General features: G+C 42.6%; 1 pseudogene; it reads right to left on the bottom strand.

Annotated features, from left to right (window-relative positions):
* Positions 1 to 6,004: 6,004 nt before the first annotated feature.
* LOC116821837 (extracellular tyrosine-protein kinase PKDCC-like) overlaps positions 6,005 to 13,999 on the bottom strand; it is a 13,611-nt pseudogene continuing 5,616 nt past the window's right edge.

Here is a 13,999-nt window from a genome sequence, read left to right as displayed (position 1 = left end):
GGGTCTGATCCAAATTCCATAGAAGTCGTCCAACAGGTAATTTCATTGATTTTGCTGGGCTTTGGATATAAATGCTGGCATTATAATTTAAGTATTTGTCCTTGCGGTAGGCCTTGTGTAGACTAGGATTTGGAAGGTGTTAGTTAACATGTGTTAACCACCTAGTTTGTAGACAAGGCAATGCGCCTTTAACTCAACCCACTTCTTCAGATGCATAGAGTGAAAATTTACAGATACAGGCATAAATATATTGGCACATGAAGAGAAGGGAGTTACATTACAAGTGGAGAACTAGTGTTGACCAGGCCAATTTAGTAAGGGTGGATGTGGTCCACTCCCAATAATTGATGAGGAGGTGTCAATACCAAGAGAGGAAAAATTGCTTTTGTAGTGAGCCAGCCACTCCCAGTCCCTATTCAAGCCCAAATTAATGGTGTTAAGTTTGCAAATGAATTGTAGCTCTGCAGTTTCTCTTTGAAGTCTGTTTCTGAAGCTTTTTTGTTGAAGGATGGCTACTTTTAAATCTGTTATTGAATATCCAGGGAGATTGAGGTGTTCTCCTAATGGCTTTTGTATGTTACCATTCCTGATGTCTGATTTGTGTCCGTTTATTCTTTTGCATAGAGACTGTCCGGTTTGGCCAATGTACATGGCAGAGGGGCATTGCTGGCACATGATGGCATATATCACATTAGTAGATCTGCAGATGAATGAGCCCCTGATGGTGTGGCTGATGTGGTTGGATCCTCTGATGGTGTCCCTAGGGTAAATATGGGGACAGAGTAGGCAATGGGGTTTGTTACAGGAACTGGTTCCTGTGTTAGTGTTTCTGTGGTGTGGTGTGGTGTGTTGTTGCTGGTGAGTATTTGCCTCAAGTTGGGGAGCTGTCAGTAAGCGAGGACTGGCCTGCCTCCCAAGGTCTGTGAGACTGAGGGATCGTTTTCTAGGATAGGTTGTAGATTGTTGATGATGTGCAGGAGAGGTTTTAGTTGGGGGTTGTACATGATGGCCAGGAGTGTTCTGTTATTTTCCTTGTTAGGCCTGTCCTGCAGTAGGTGACTTCTGGGTATCCATCTCGCTCTGTCAATCTTCATTCTTAAAACTACAATACCTACCTGGGAAAGTGAGGAAACAGATTGACAGAGTGAGACAGCTACCCAGACTATCCACCACCCAGAACAAAGCCACTGCCCAAGACCAGAAGTCCCCAACGCGGTGCCCGTGGGCGCCATGGCACCCACCGGGGCATCTAAGTGCGCCCACATACTATCCGGTGGATAAGCATCCACCAAAATGCCACTGACAAGCTGCGTCATCCAGAGGCACCACCGTTGAAATGCTGCCGATTTTCGATGGTATTTCGGTGGTGACACCTCTGGATGATGCTGCTTGTCGGTGGCATTTCGACGGCAACACCTATTGACGTTGCCGTTTGTTGGCAGAATTTTGGCGGATGCTCGTCCGCTGCCATGGTCCTCTGTGGCTCATTGTCTGGCGCCCGCCAGACAAAAAAGGTTGGGGACCACTGCCCTAGACTATGCAGCTGCTATGGAGGAGGAACAGAAGCATTTCTTTGCCTTCCTCACAATCATGGCATAAGACTTTGACTACATCATTAATGATTTTTAATCAGTTTCTGCATGAGGCTTCCATCAGCAGAGCTCTAACAAGCTGCCATTTTGCTTCATTGTCTGTCACAGATCAGTTGTAGACCATGGTGACTCATGAGGCAGAGCCAGGGAAGATGGTATCTAAGGGTCAGTCTACTGATAGTTCATGACAAAAGATCACTATAAGTCCTATTAAATTCCCAACAGAGAAATGTGTTGGCGACAGAATATTGTAGTCAGATCCATCTAGGAGCACTTGTGTTCCATTCACTTATGAAAATGGACCATCAAAAGGAGAGTTATATTCTAACTTCTAACCACAGGCATCAACATTTGGTCCACGACAAAATCCCCAACTCTCCGATCATGTTAACCCAAACCCCACACAGAGTGTGACCAGCTGTAGGAGTTGAACCTAGCACCTGGGATAATCTCATAGCTGTCCTGAGAATCCTGAACCAACTCAGCCAACTCGTCAATGGGGACATTAAAGTCATTGAGAATAAATTGATGCTTGTAAAACACACAGTGATCCTCAAATGGAAGATGTATTACATGTGCAAAGCATTGTTTTTATCAGCATAAGTGCTTTTTTATATATATGGCATATTGTTTTTTCATTATCAAGTTCCGCTTCCCATCAAGTGCTAAATCATGTATGAATTCCCCATTCACACACTTGAAGTTAGCCATCCTTCATCTGTTGCTATTTATTAAATTATGCTGTATGTCTTTGCAGTGCACAGTATTTTGTTTTATGAATACAGCTTTATCTCTGTTATTGCAACCTGGAATGAATGAAGAATATTAAAGTTTTCTCTTTTTTTTTTTTAATGGCATTCCTTACTTTTATCCATGGGGACATTTTCTCTCAATAGTATTGTCCTTTTGGAAGATGTGATAGACATATTGGGTAAATGGGACATGGTTTCCATTGCAATTGATTCCCTTGCTGTTTCCTTCTAAGTACTCCCCCGCTTTACTTCTTCCACAATGGTGACTGCAACAGTGTGACTGATAGCAGAGGTAAATTTATTCCAGCAGCTGGTTTTGGGCAACAAACTTATTTACCTTAACGTGCACTTTAGTTACTGAAATAAAGATATTAGGGGAAAAATTTACTGCAGTTGACTTTATAAAGACCTTTGATGAAGCATTAGTGTAAAAGAAGGACAAAGTGAACAACAAATGATTGGCCTGGTTGGGATATGGAGATATTGCGCTCTCTATAAAACACCCACTTTCCACACAAGAGGTTTACAGAATATACTATAATTGAGGAGGGCGTGTTGGTTAGCTCATCATTGAACTGAAAGATTGCCAGAAATTGTAACCTGCAAAATGCAGAATCTGGATTATAATCTTGCAGTTTGTTCACGTTTATTTGCTTTGGAATTCATTCTCCTGAGTTCTTTGAGGTCACTGGGAGCCTGGGGTGCACAATGAATGCAAGAAGGGACAAACAGGAGTTAACTAGGGATTGGGCTTTAAGGTGCTACCAGACTGTTTTAGGCACTGGGAAGTTAGAAGCAGAGGAAGTTATTTTGTGGATTCAAAATTCTTTCATATATCAGAGGCTCAAGTCCTTTCTCATTCCAGGGCACTGACTCCCAAAGGGATCACTCTCCAACTACAAGTTTCGATAACGTTTTGTTAAAGCAACTAATTAAAAATCGATACAATATTGTTTGCTTCGATTCCACATACTCAGTGTATGGCCACTTAATATTACTAAGCCAAAGAGCAGAAGGAAGAATGCCTGACCTCACTGGGTTTGTCATGAACACAGCTTTGCCCTAAAGGTCTGGTTCTGCAATCGCTGTATATCCAAAATGCCCAGTGAGTGCAATGAGAGCTTTTAGTGTCTAAGGACTTCACTATTAGTCAACAAACCTGTACATCCAAATGCTAGAAAAGTAATAAACTGAAAAAGACAATCATGTTTTTTCTGAATTGGGACCATTGACGATCAGAATCTAGACACTAAATTCACTACCAGACAATTAAGAAATGTTGATTGAGTAAGAAGTCTGACCCTGGATAACTTAGAAAACTCAGCAGGACAGTCTTTCACTTCTAGGCGCCTGATCCTGCATTCAGTGCACACCCACAACTCCCATTGACTGCAGAACCTTGCATCATATGAGCTCATTCTGCATACATACAGACCCTCCACTGAAGTGCAATGTCCATATTATATGACCTGGGGAGCTGCATGGTAGATACAGGGAGAATTGTGCCCATAGACTTGGAGTGGCACATTTTCAAAGTGCGTATTAGGTCTCCACTTGCGCCTGCACTGAATTTGTAGGTGCAAACACCTGTGTGTGTACTTCCAATAGCATGACACCTGAATATTCATAAGTGTTAGAATTTGCACCTACCACATTGATTAGGAGCATTACATTTTGTGGGTGCAATTTTTAACACATGCAGAGGTGTTACTCTGTTGGAAGTATGCATGAACAGGTGCACATATAGGTACACAACTAGCCCTTGTTCAGCATGATACTTACGCAGTGGGACTACATGCATGCTTAGAGTTAGGCACCTGCATATGCACTTTAGAAGTTAGGGGTCTGAAAATGTATCCATTAATCTGAAATGTGTAGGCTAAGTTTTCCACATGTGGCATCTCGCTTGCCAAGTGCAAATCAGCTAATTGGGATCCTTTAAACCCTTCATACACCATTAAAAAAAAATACTTGTTAGCCCTTTGTGTGTGCACAGCCCTTTGCAAGACACAGGACATGAGCCTCATCTCCCCGGGAGCTTCTAGATTACTTAGACTATGTGTACATTACACACCTTTTATCGACACAGGTGTGCCCCTACAGACATGCTGCTAAAAGGTGCGCAGTGTATCTGCTCTTTGTTGGCAGGAGAGCGTCTCCCGCCAACAAAGCACTGTCCATGCTGCCGCTTTTCGTCGTTGGTAAAACTTTTGTCGGTCGGTGGTGGGGTTTTTTTCACATCCCTGAAGAACAAAAGTTTTACCAACAAAAGTGCAGTGCAGACAAAGCCTTAATTGCTGTAGTTCTGACTCTGGGATTTGCATATTTACAGTAAACAATGCCCTCCCCCACACCATCTGCACAAGGGCCAGGCCTGACTACTGCCTGGGAAACAGATAATACAATGAAGACATTCTGAAAAATTATTAGCCCAAAGGGGAGCCCTCTGGGAGTGCTGGGTGTTAAAATACACTTTTTTTTTTTTAGCCCAGGCTTTGACTTCATCAGGAGTGTGTAGAAAGATTTTTAATGCACACTAGGTTCATTTCATTCTTGCAGTTTTCAGTCGTTATCCCCTCTTTTTCTATGTCCAGCAATGAGGAGACCACACATCAGCCCTTGGCTGTTGCCATGAGGGTGTTCTGATTTGTGTCTCCTAGGGTTCAGAGAGATGGATACAATTGCATTAACTCTTTCTAATGTAGAACATCACATGGCAGATGCCCTGCAGCCCTCACCCAGTACAGTCAAAGTAAAACAATAGAGGACCCTGTGCTAGGGCCTTTCTCTCCAATACACTGGTCCTGTAGAAGTGGAAGGAAAGTCTTTGACTGTCCATCTAAAAAGCATTGTCTTCACAGATCCCACAGCAGGAGGGTCATCATGATAAAAAGAGGCTTCTTGCGCTGCTAGATAGGCATTTTCATTAATTGTGTCATTTTGGAGTATAATGCAACTGGAATGGATTGCATGAGAAAGCAGTAGTGTAATGGCTCTGCTGTGCCTTAATGGAGCACTAATGAGTTAACAGGTGAGCAGCTACATTAGGAAACACAGAATAGCATGGGACACAGAGCACAGCCTGAGGCAACTGCTCAGGAATCTCACTCTGGGGTATCCAGACCCCAATCGGGTATGTCTACACTGCAATAAAACACCCGTGGCTGGCCCATGTAAGTGGACTTGGGCTTGCAGAGCTACAAAATTGCACTGGAGACATTTGGGCTTGGGCTGGAGAAAGCCCAAACACTTACAGTGCAATTTTATAGCCCCGCAGCTCGCATCAGCTAAGGTGAGCTAGTCCTGGATGTGGCCCCCTGTGGCCTACAGCTGGCCACTGCAGGGTAATGAGAGTATGCGGATTGAGTAGCCAATATGGTCTTACTGCTCCCTGCACACTCACCATAAGATGGCATGAAATCCTTGGTCATGTCCAAAACATACTCACCTTCTTCACAGCAGTGCAGAGAACCCCCATGATGGCCTACTCCATAGCACACATAGACTGTGTGGTTCCGCTCTATACACAGTGCTTGGGGCTCCCAACTGAGGGAAGTTCCTCCGCAGATGCGGGTTAAGGCCCATTGTGATTTGGCTTTCCTGAACTGGACCACAAAATGATCCGGAAAAAAGAACAGGGAGTGCAGTACTCCCAGTCATTCCTGTCCAGGCATAATGTTGGGTATGTCTCCATTTATTGCAGTTTAAAATGCATAGAAATCCTGAAGCCTTTTCAGAAGAACTGAGCCCAGAGAGCCCATGCAATATATTATCTCATCAAAGCAACAAAACAACCCTCCCCCTTCACCTCATTGTCAACAGGAAAATAGGAATTCTTTATCATACAGAATAGAACTTCAGACAAATATTTTGAACATTTTGCTCAGCACAATTTCTTTCACTGAAAGTAACACTGGACAACCTTCAAGGCTGATACAAGGGAACTGGTGTTTTAAAATGCACACATCAAACCCAAACCCTGCATCCAAACATCCCAAACTTTGCATCTGGATTTGAATTGCACGCCTGCTCCCCTGCCCTGTAATGGGCTGAACCAAAACCCTGGATCTGAACTGCACACCTCCTCCCTCGCAATGGACTGAACCCAAACCCTGCATTCTGAACCACACACCTACCCCCTTACTCTGCACAATGGACTGAACCCAAACCCCGCATTCTGAACTGCATACGTAGACCTTCTGCCTCCCACTCCCATGGGCAGATCCAAAACCTTGGCTCTGGATCCAAACACTGCACCTTGGGCCTCATCACTAATGTATGGATTCTTTACATTTATGATGTTACTAAATCCCTTTTGGCAGCCCCGTCATTAGGGAATTGTGTGTTTTTCAGCAGTGCATTATTCATAGATTTTTCAAAAACAGATGAACTAACTAGGACTACTACAGTCAAGTCACTCATGGCCATTTCTATTCCTTCTCTGACAAGTTCTGCAAGCGGCAAGCTGAGGTTATGCAAATTGCAACATTTGAATTAAAACTGCAAATGGTTACAGGGAACAGCAGAGTCTGGGAACAGGTTAACAACCAGGTGGGGTTGTGTAGAGGAGAGCATTTGGCTATGGATAATCTCTGCTCTGATCAAGCAGACAGCACCATTTTACACAGTCCAAGCTAGCATGGAGCTCGCACCTAAAGCAAAATAAAAAGTATCATTCTTTTCAGTAGATGATGTTCTCCCAAATGACTCCCCCCAAATCGCTTTATGTGAGCTCTCACTGTTTTTAAAGTCTTTCCCTTGAGGGAGTAGATCGTTTAATATAGAGTACAGAATTGACGTCTGGTATTAAGTCAGTCAAGCTACTTTGAAATGAGGTGAGTGGGCGTCCTGGTAAAAAAATAAAAATGCAAGTTTAAACAGAGGAGATGGGTCATCTTGGTTCTTTAGATTCCAAGAAAGATTTATCTATAAAGCTCTCTCTAAGAAGGTTCCTTTTACACCAGATATGTGCATATGAGGCATTCTTCCTACATTCTCTGTGCATCCATGATCCTCACCAGCTTCCGTAGGAGTGCACAATGCAGGATCAGGCCCCATAGGGTTTATGTCTCAATCTGTATGACAGAGTTACATTAACAAGTTACCAACAGCCGCAACTCCAGTTAATGTGAATGCAAGATCCAGGCCCTCAGCATATCAGAAAAACAGGCCACAAGTAACAGAATTGTCCTTTTCGGCCACTCAGAAACAAAGACTTATTACAAAATGTGAGGAAGAAAAGGCTTAGGAGAATAAAAACAGACTACAGAATGGCCTTGATGCAGAAACAGAATCAAACAACACAGGTAGGATGTTCTATTCCATTCTATATATGTTTTTATATCATGCTCATCACGGTAGTAGCTGAGCTCCTTCTAATAGTCACATGCTTCATGTGCTAACATCTGTCATGTTATAAAACCCAGAAAAGATGCAGAATACAATACCCATGCACAAACTATTGCTATTGTGAAACTGGCTCTGTGCACAGAGGCCAGATGTATTGTTTTGTCAGCACATGAATACTCTTATATGATAAAGTTATCTGTGTACAATTTTCATTCAAACTTATAGAGTACGACTTGATAAGATACATGATCATAAGCACCATCATAACAATGCCTGGTTAATGTTCATTTACCTTATTCAGTGTTCACATTATAAGTAATAGCTTAGACTGCTGCTGAAGTGTCAGTTAAATGAGGGGATTTACAGCGTAATTCTAAAACCATGCAAGCTGACTTCAATGAAAGGCTGTAATCAGAGCTAATTATAGGGACATTTGTGAAACTCATTGGTTTGGGGCTTTAATTTGATATAAAAAGGAGCTAAACTATTGTAAACTATGGTTCTTTTGAGTATAATGATAGTAAACGCCTACTTTTATATATCTTCTTTCACGTCAAAGGACCCAAAGGCTTTTTACAAATGGTACATACCACAGCAATTGCCTCGCCCAGTACTGAAATGCAGCTATCTCTGGGGTGGATCATAGTAACTATTTCAACCAACACCATGCAAAACTATAGTAGAGGAAGTGAAGAAAATTATCACATCCTGCTGAAGATGCTGATGGAATTCACAGAGGGATAAAGTAATTAACAAAACATGGATACAGACACTAAAATCTCCATTATTCTTGCAAGATATATGGTATCTTTAATGATCACAAAAGGTAGCTTCCTGTCTCAACAGTAGACAATATTATTATCTTATATTAAGCTCCTATATAGTGCTTTTCCTCCGTAAATCTCAAAGGGCAGTATCATTATCGTCATTATACAAATGGGAAAACAGGTACAGACAAGGAAGTAACTGGCTCAGCAGGTTAGCAGCAGAACTGGGAATAGATCCCAAATCTTCTGAGTTCCAGGCCAGTGCTCTAGTCACTAGGCAACACTGCCTCTCCTAGACAGTACTTTGAGATGGTACTTCCAAGATAACCATGCCACCTAGCACCACGCCGGGGCACTGGCAAAGTACTGACTTGGAGAACAGAGCCATCTCCTGAATCACCCACACCACTTCCTAGGCACTCTGGATTTTTCATGGCAAGGCAGCCTCTCGTCTCAGTACTGATCAGGCCAGACCCTATACAGCTTGTGAAATCTAACCACCTCAGAACCCAGCTTCTATTAAATCAAACACAACAGCACCTTTATGCAATGGGACATGATACCAGTTCCTAAGTGGAATGTCATGCTTTTTTAAATACAGGATCTAAAAGGAATCTTTTTGACTTCCTTCCTACACGCTTGCTGTCACAAGTCCTAGCAACTTACAACTAACTCTGGCCATCTGTACTGAAAGATCTTTACTGGGGTTTTCAATAAAATCAAATCATCTCACCTGTCCATGTTCTTTGTTGAGTGACAATAAAACTTTGGCACTGTGGTTGAGAGTTACAGATTGCTGCAGCTTCCTCTGCATTATAAATGGAGAGCAAACATCCCAGATGGCTGTAGCAGGGCCAGCATTTATAGTCCTGCATTTCCATGGTTCGAAATCCCTTTAGGGTGATGTATTCTGAGAAACAGAATAAAAACTAGTACATAGGGACACAGCCTTTAGGAAACTTTTAATATAATCCAAGAGGAAGATACCCTGCAGTATGTTACGGTTACATCATAAAGTTAATACTTTGCCCTTGTGTGACATCCTTCATTCAAATAAGACATAGAGAAGTTAAAGTAGCCTGCTCAAACTGAGTCAGTGGAGGAACCAAGCACAGAACATGCACATTCTGACTTAACCCCCTCCCTGCTTTAACCACTAGATTTATCTAATGCCTTCCAGACAGATATGACAGAGCGGGCAATGTTTAAGGCTACCGCTCACTCACTGTTAAGATTTCTGCCCCTTTGTGGAGATGTAAAATAGGGCAGAGGTGCTGCTAATGAACACTGATGGATAAACTGAGGGAGAGACATTGTTAGAAAATATGACTGTTAGAAATGCAGGTCCATTTGTGCAAGAGTGCACCTACATTTTTGCACATACTCGGCTTGCAAGCATGCAGTTTCCAGAGTAGATGTAAATCTGGCACTCCACGGATATTGAAATTCATGCCCATCCCAAGCCTGCGTGGGAACACTTAGGAAAACTTGGGCCACAACACCTTTTGTGCTCAAAGCAGCAAGGAATGAACCTTTTCATGAGGAAGCATGATTAGCCACTTTTCCCCACAATGTAAAAGGTCCCCTTCTTTAGTACTGAGGAACAAAGCCCCAAACTATGATCCATGGTCCACCAATGACTCAAAGCAGCAGATAGGCTGCACAATGAAACAGGAGAAAAATAAAGTATCACAGGGCTCCGTGGGTAAAGAGAGTGGAGCCCATCTGAGGATCTTCCTTACCACCTGGCCCACAGAAGTAAAAAGCTGGAAGGCCACTTAAGATATTAACAGGACGTATATTCACTTGAAACACAAACTGATGCACCTGCTGAAAGGATTGTGAGTAAAGTAGAGTACTTAAAGCAGCATGCACATGTGCATACACACACGTAAGTCAAATTGTTCTGCAAAGTACATACAATATAGTACAAGCAATCCCATGCAACTCTCATGAAAAAACAGCAAAGATTGCTCCAAAGAGAAAGAAACAGGGATTCTATGGCCAGCTCCATACTAGAAACGTTTGCTGGTATAGCAATATCAACTAGGGAGTGATTTTTGGTGATAACTTTACTGTTTTGGTGATACTTCTATTTAAAAAAACCCCAGCGCAGATGCAGTTATACCAGCACAAAAATGCTTTTGCTGGTACGGCTTATTTCACTTTTTTTGCTGGTGTGACAGCATCTGCACTAGGAGGGCTTGACTGTATAGCTATACCTCAATAGTTTTAATGGTAAACTTTTTCTAGTGTAGATTAGGCCTAAGTGTGCCAAATTCTGCCCTCACATACATCCACTGCATGAGCATAACTGAGATCAGAATTTGGCCATATTTGGGAACCTCAAGACTCTTACAGTTCGATCACACCTGCAGTAATTGAACTATTATCTAAAGACTCTGAAGTCCTGTACCTTTTAAAAGAGGAAGTCTTTTCTGTAGATATAGCCCAGACTTGTACAAATGTAAAACTTTTTCAAAAGCTCCTAGGGTTTCATTTATTCCATATCATAAATCACCTACATTAAAAAGAAAAATATGACAGAAGTGACTAACCCGATGAAATATCATTTAATATGTCTTCTCATGAAAGACAAGGGGGTCTAAATATTAGCTTGTACCTGTTGCATTCAGAATATCACCCAGAAGGGGCCGCAAAGCAGAAGGTGCAGTGTGTGGCAAAAGATACGTGAAAAAATACCTACAAAAAAATCCCACAGGCTTGTTAGAAGTGAGAGGTCTCAGTATGTTATCAGTTAGTCTTCTCTAAATTTTCACTTTCCATCTCAGGAGAACTATTCTGTTCTATTCAAGTTCTTACACAATGCCCAGTACTGTGGTGCTGCAGCACCTTAACTGGCTTCTCAAAGATCATGTTGCCAACCCCTCTTAAAGCTTGGTCCCTGTGGCATTTAGTGCTGCCAAGTGCTTTATTCAGTCTAATTAAAAGGATTCAAGCAATGAAGCTTTCACTAAATTCCCCTGAAAGGCTCCTATGTATACTGCCTTGCTCACCTTTACGCACTGACTTTCCAGTCTACAAAGGACGTGTATGCTCTCTCACCAAGGACAACCAGAAGGCCTTGTGCTAACAAGGCTTGGCAGCCCATTATTAACTGAAAGACAGGGTAGCTCATTATTAATTCCTTGAACCATCCAGTCCTTCCACAAAGCTGCTGCTCTAAAAGGAACGGGTAATTATTGCAAGATTATAATTTTCTTTTAGGGTGAAATTAGGATCCCTCAATAACAGTGTCTTCCTCTTAAGCCTCGAACATTAATAATGGGCTATCAAGACTTTCACCTCCAGGTCAGCAGTTCAAATCTAGCCCAGATCAATGGAGAGGGGAAGTTGCTGTCTTTTGATGACTGATTTGTGGCCTACGTGAAGTGACTTGACAGTCTCAGTTCAATTCCCAATAGATGTCCATCTCTATTTCTTCTTCGCTCTTTTGTTGTCCATCTCAAATGAGAGGCCATGAGTTAAACGGACACAGAGACTAAACTATCCTGTTCTCATGCAGAGCCAACTCCACCTGCAGTACCACCAAGCTGAGGCACACTGGTGGGGGAAGCTTGCACCGCCTCTTCTGTGGATAGTTAGAGGATTGCCATCTCCAAGGCTGTCATTGTGGAACCTCTGGCAAGCAAGCAATTCACTGTGAAAGTTTTTTGGGCAGGTTTATTGGTCATCATAGAGGGAAGCAGTCAGGGGCGGCTCTATGTATTTTGCCACCCCAAGCACGGCACTCAGACGGCTTTCAGCAGCATGCCTGCGGGAGGTCAGCTGGTAACGTGGATTCGGCGGCATTTCTGAGGGAGGTCTGCCAGTCCCGCACCTTTGGCATACCCGCCAGCGAATTGCTGCCGAAGCCGCGGGATCGGCGGACCTCCTGCAGACATGCCACCGAAAGCCATCTGACTGCCGCCCTCACAGTGACCGGCAGGCCGCCGCCCATGGCTTGCTGCCCCAGGCATGCGCTTGATGCATTGGTGCCTGGAGCCGCCCCTGGAAGCAGTGCAGGAAGGGTGTCTGCACTCTTTCTTATCAATGACTATGCTGTTTTAAATTCTTAGCTAACAAGAAAAATAATATTTGCTACAAAGAGATTCTTAATAAATATCTCTCTCTCTCTCTGCTACATAGAATAAACACAGGATACTGCTCACTATATGGTATTGTGCAATTTATGATTAAATTTGCCAATTTTTTCTATATAATTGTACATACCGGTATGCATTAAAAAGATTCTTCTTTTCACTTAGTCCGTCACATTTCCCAGCTGCAGTACATTTGAGAATGAAGCTTTTTTCCCTCTTTGTTTTGCCTTCAAGGAGTTAAGTACTGCATTGCCCAGGCTCACCCAGGGAAAAGGGAGGGGGAAGCGGGGGAGCAGATAACGAGGAGACAAGGGGGAAGAGCTTGTTTCCCGTTGAGATAGGGAGACCCAGGGGTTCTGGGTGTTGGGGGTCCCCCAGGGAAAGGTTGGGGTGACTCGGGGTGCTTGTACCAGGGTGGAAAACACCTTACTTGATCCCAGCCGGCAGGTCTACATATGCCTGAAGCCATGAAAGGGATATATATCCCTTTGTAGCTTTTTAGGCCTAGTTGGTGTAGACTGAAAAGATTTATTTTTGTTGTTGTAAGCATATTTAACAAACATTATGGCCTAAACTGCTTATGACAGTAAAATCCTGTGGGCAATATTGACAATACAGCTTTGTAACATTACACATAATTTCCTTTAAATACTTGTAATTTTCTATGTCTTTTATTTCACTGAATGCCTTTCCCCTCTTCTTCCAGTTTGAAATAGCTTCTTCTTCCAGTTGAATAGGCTCTTTTTTGGACTATGTTTCCCGCATATTCATCTCCTCTTTCTTCAGATGACCTGAGTTCTAGTGAAAACTGCTATTTTACCTGGCACATTCCCCTCTCGGTTTTCAATAGTCCTCTTGGATTTTCCAGCCAAGGAGTTTGTTATTAAGTGGATGGGAAACCTAAAAGAGACCGACATGGCAATGCCAGCACTTGAGGAACTGTCATTTGCAAGGAAGATAATGACTGCACACTTAGACTTCCCTGCAAAAGCTTCATTCTCAAATGTACTTGCAGTGGGAAATGTGCGCGACTAAGTGAAAAGAAGGAAATCTTTTTAATGCATACCGGTATGTACAATTAATATAGAAAAAATTGCAAATTTGATCATAAAATTGGCACAAATACATGTAAGTGAGCACTATTCCTGTGTTTTATCTATGTTAGCAGAGAGAGATAGAGAGATTTATTAAGAATCTCTTTGGTAGCAAATATTTATTTTTCTTGGTTAGCTAAGAATTTTAAAACAGCATTAGTTCATTTATTAGAAAGAGTGCACACACCCTTCCTGCACTGCTTCCAGGGTTGGTAAACGTCTGTCTCAAATCTGGCTTAGAGTTCAACATCTGAGTGTTTACCTGAACCTCCCCCCAAGGCTATACCCAGCTTGGATTTTATTCCGCTGCCACCAACTAGGACTATGTAGGGTTCCTAGTTA

Source organism: Chelonoidis abingdonii, chromosome 4 (genome assembly GCF_003597395.2).
Source record: "Chelonoidis abingdonii isolate Lonesome George chromosome 4, CheloAbing_2.0, whole genome shotgun sequence".
Lineage (NCBI taxonomy): Eukaryota > Metazoa > Chordata > Testudines > Testudinidae > Chelonoidis > Chelonoidis abingdonii.
The sequence above is the reverse complement of the archived record's forward strand: the minus strand, read 5'-3'. Positions and strand labels throughout refer to the sequence as shown.